Source organism: Drosophila subpulchrella, unplaced genomic scaffold (genome assembly GCF_014743375.2).
Source record: "Drosophila subpulchrella strain 33 F10 #4 breed RU33 unplaced genomic scaffold, RU_Dsub_v1.1 Primary Assembly Seq159, whole genome shotgun sequence".
NCBI lineage: Eukaryota > Metazoa > Arthropoda > Insecta > Diptera > Drosophilidae > Drosophila > Drosophila subpulchrella.
The window spans coordinates 1-5000 of record NW_023665497.1 but is presented as its reverse complement, the minus strand read 5'-3'; the positions used below and the strand labels follow the sequence as shown (position 1 = coordinate 5000).

At 37.8% G+C, this 5000-nt stretch overlaps 1 non-coding gene across 1 annotated transcript; it reads left to right on the top strand.

Moving 5' to 3' along the window:
* The first annotated feature begins 391 nt into the window (after positions 1-391).
* LOC119559012 lies at positions 392-570 on the top strand. Its single transcript, XR_005220592.1, has one exon. It is a non-coding gene; the product is annotated as a 5.8S ribosomal RNA (ribosomal RNA).
* Positions 571-5000: the final 4430 nt, after the last annotated feature.

The following is a 5000-nucleotide window of genomic DNA, read 5'->3' as shown; positions in this document are numbered from 1 at the left end:
TATTGTATATTAAATGCAATTAATTAATAAAACACTGTGTGTATATGGACCATAATATACACGCGTTGCGATATGTATTGTTCATCTCAGTTATGCGCATACATTGGATAATGCAACAACCTAAAATGTACAATGTTGTACCTGATTATTACAGGTTAATGTTTTATATAAATTTCAATATATATCGCTAAAAAAAAGTATTAATACCGTAAATGCCATTTAAAAAATACTTGATATATTATTGGTTATATGAAACTAAGACATTTCGCAGCATTCGTTTTAGGTATAAAAATCAATTTATTGAAGGAATTGATATATGCCAGTAAAATGGTGTATTTTTAATTTCTTTCAATAAAAACATATATGACAAAATTACCAAACCAATATATAAAACTCTAAGCGGTGGATCACTCGGCTCATGGGTCGATGAAGAACGCAGCAAACTGTGCGTCATCGTGTGAACTGCAGGACACATGAACATCGACATTTTGAACGCATATCGCAGTCCATGCTGTTATGTACTTTAATTAATTTTATAGTGCTGCTTGGACTACATATGGTTGAGGGTTGTAAGACTATGCTAATTAAGTTGTTTATATAAATTTTATAATGAAATTTTATAAGCATATGGTATATTATTGGATAATAATAATTTAATTATTATATTATTCATAATATTAACAAATATATGAAAAACATTATCTCACATTAGTAAATAATTTGAATGTGAAAAACGAAGAGAAATATTTTCTTTTTCAATCAAATAATACTGAGAAATGTCTAGCATAAAAAATTTATCTAGAATTGTCTCTTATTAAAGATTAGTAAATAGAAAGCCGTTGACAATATTATTATTCTTCGTTGATTCGTTAGACCAAACAAATGCCATACAAATATATAAAATATATAACGAATTTAATAAAATGTTTTATCATTATATATAAAGAATTAATTGCAAAAAAAGTTATACACAACCTCAACTCATATGGGACTACCCCCTGAATTTAAGCATATTAATTAGGGGAGGAAAAGAAACTAACCAGGATTTTCTTAGTAGCGGCGAGCGAAAAGAAATCAGTTCAGCACTAAGTCACTTTGTCTATATGGCAAATGTGAGATGCAGTGTATGGAGCGTCAATATTCTAGTATGAGAAATTAACGATTTAAGTCCTTCTTAAATGAGGCCATTTACCCATAGAGGGTGCCAGGCCCGTATAACGTTAATGATTACTAGATGATGTTTCCAAAGAGTCGTGTTGCTTGATAGTGCAGCACTAAGTGGGTGGTAAACTCCATCTAAAACTAAATATAACCATGAGACCGATAGTAAACAAGTACCGTGAGGGAAAGTTGAAAAGAACTCTGAATAGAGAGTTAAACAGTACGTGAAACTGCTTAGAGGTTAAGCCCGATGAACCTGAATATCCGTTATGGAAAATTCATCATTAAAATTGTAATATTTAAACAATATTATGATAATAGTGTGCATTTTTTCCATATAAGGACATTGTAATCTATTAGCATACAAAATTTATCATAAAATATAACTTATAGTTTATTCAAATTAATTTGCTTGCATTTTAACACAGAATAAATGTTATTAATTTGATAAAGTGCTGATAGATTTATATGAATACAGTGCGTTAATTTTTCGGAATTATATAATGGCATAATTATCATTGATTTTGTGTTTATTATATGCACTTGTATGATTAACAATGCGAAAGATTCAGGATACCTTCGGGACCCGTCTTGAAACACGGACCAAGGAGTCTAACATATGTGCAAGTTATTGGGATATAAACCTAATAGCGTAATTAACTTGACTAATAATGGGATTAGTTTTTTAACTATTTATAGCTAATTAACACAATCCCGGGGCGTTCTATATAGTTATGTATAATGATATTTATATTATTTATGCCTCTAACTGGAACGTACCTTGAGCATATATGCTGTGACCCGAAAGATGGTGAACTATACTTGATCAGGTTGAAGTCAGGGGAAACCCTGATGGAAGACCGAAACAGTTCTGACGTGCAAATCGATTGTCAGAATTGAGTATAGGGGCGAAAGACCAATCGAACCATCTAGTAGCTGGTTCCTTCCGAAGTTTCCCTCAGGATAGCTGGTGCATTTTAATGTTATATAAAATAATCTTATCTGGTAAAGCGAATGATTAGAGGCCTTAGGGTCGAAACGATCTTAACCTATTCTCAAACTTTAAATGGGTAAGAACCTTAACTTTCTTGATATGAAGTTCAAGGTTATGATATAATGTGCCCAGTGGGCCACTTTTGGTAAGCAGAACTGGCGCTGTGGGATGAACCAAACGTAATGTTACGGTGCCCAAATTAACAACTCATGCAGATACCATGAAAGGCGTTGGTTGCTTAAAACAGCAGGACGGTGATCATGGAAGTCGAAATCCGCTAAGGAGTGTGTAACAACTCACCTGCCGAAGCAACTAGCCCTTAAAATGGATGGCGCTTAAGTTGTATACCTATACATTACCGCTAAAGTAGATGATTTATATTACTTGTGATATAAATTTTGAAACTTTAGTGAGTAGGAAGGTACAATGGTATGCGTAGAAGTGTTTGGCGTAAGCCTGCATGGAGCTGCCATTGGTACAGATCTTGGTGGTAGTAGCAAATAATCGAATGAGACCTTGGAGGACTGAAGTGGAGAAGGGTTTCGTGTGAACAGTGGTTGATCACGAGTTAGTCGGTCCTAAGTTCAAGGCGAAAGCCGAAAATTTTCAAGTAAAACACAAATGCCATACAAATATAATTATATTATATAAATCAAGCTAATTAATATACTTGAATAATTTTGAACGAAAGGGAATACGGTTCCAATTCCGTAACCTGTTGAGTATCCGTTTGTTATTAAATATGGGCCTCGTGCTCATCCTGGCAACAGGAACGACCATAAAGAAGCCGTCGAGAGATATCGGAAGAGTTTTCTTTTCTGTTTTATAGCCGTACTACCATGGAAGTCTTTCGCAGAGAGATATGGTAGATGGGCTAGAAGAGCATGACATATACTGTTGTGTCGATATTTTCTCCTCGGACCTTGAAAATTTATGGTGGGGACACGCAAACTTCTCAACAGGCCGTACCAATATCCGCAGCTGGTCTCCAAGGTGAAGAGTCTCTAGTCGATAGAATAATGTAGGTAAGGGAAGTCGGCAAATTAGATCCGTAACTTCGGGATAAGGATTGGCTCTGAAGATTGAGATAGTCGGGCTTGATTGGGAAACAATAACATGGTTTATGTGCTCGTTCTGGGTAAATAGAGTGTCTGGCATTTATGTTGGTCACTTGTTCCCCGGATAGTTTAGTTACGTAGCCAATTGTGGAACTTTCTTGCTAAAATTTTTAAGAATACTAATTGGGTTAAACCAATTAGTTCTTATTAATTATAACGATTATCAATTAACAATCAATTCAGAACTGGCACGGACTTGGGGAATCCGACTGTCTAATTAAAACAAAGCATTGTGATGGCCCTAGCGGGTGTTGACACAATGTGATTTCTGCCCAGTGCTCTGAATGTCAAAGTGAAGAAATTCAAGTAAGCGCGGGGAACTGGAATTTAGGTATGCAGAAGGGGAATATTATTCTGTAATTCATAAGTCATATCCTCGGATGTGCAGAAGGGGAATATTATTCTGTAATTCATAAGTCATATCTAGATTCAAGTCGACTCAAAACCTCCTCGTGGTGTTCCCCGGTAATGTTAAGCAGCTTGCTTTACTGTTTAACAGCCAATTTGAGCGGCGAATATATTTCCCATAGGGCTGGTTACCCTATGGGAAATCTTACATATTGGAACTACAGAAAGTAATATAAATAGGCCTCGGATACTAGTGGAAAATTCGTTGACGACTCGACCCCCTGTGGATCTTTTCCCAGGGGATGCCCAATATGAACAAGTGCAGAAGCTACTCCAGTCGGAGGGCCCATGTACAATATGTGACGGTTCCTTACAAGCCAAAGAGGACTTGGTTGTTCACATGAGATCTCAACACCCAGACGAACTTGATATACTGTCGACGTGTTGATAATCAAGGCAAGATGGTGTGAGGAAGAGAAGATGATGATGGCGAGAAAGGAGGTTGAGCTCACGGCAAATGGTGTAAGACACAGAAATAAGCAACTAGCGGTATTTTCACGAACCGTAGCGTCGAAGCAATTAAAAAGCTGAGACAGAGGGACGATTATAAGGAGAAAATCGAGCAGATAAGGGGGCAATCTGCTCTCGTCCCAGAAGTTGCAAATCTAACCATACGGCGCCGCCCTAGTAATATGTGAGCAAAACCACCAAGTAACCAACGTCTGAAACGTTCCAATCAAACACAATTAGAACAGTCGAACAGTGGAATCTTGAGGCGCTACGCGGGTATAGCCGTAGTTTGTCCTTCCAAATGGAGAGCCCAAGAACTGCAAACTATCATTGATAGGGCGCAAGATCGAGGGGAAGGAAACCACTCTCAGTGTTATCCGCTTATCTTCAAGGGATTTTTCGACACGGGTGCAAGACGCACGCGACGAGGCCGGCACGGCGCATCGGAATAGAAGAGAAAGCAGAAGGCAGCAGTACGCTGTCATCCAGCGAAACTGGGATAAGATAAGTAAGTTGCATTAAGTCAATACGCGAGGAAACATGATGAGTCGGTAATGCCAAACCAAGAATATATGGAACCCTATGGAAGAGAGGTAATGACTCAGTCTCAGCCCAAGCTCTTTGGGGAGCGAAAACATAGTGGACAACTCCAGTTCACTCGCTTGAGAGGGTATATGGTCCGCTATTACAAAGCGCGAACTTAGGACATCAAGAGTCGCATTTATTAGCTCGTCCGGGGCCTGACGGAATAACTCCAAAATCTGCTAAGGAGGTGCCGTTAGGCGTTATGCTTCGCATAAGAACCTAATTCTATGGTGCAGTAAAATTACCTCGCTTTATCCGACTAGCCAGAACCATCTTCATTCCGA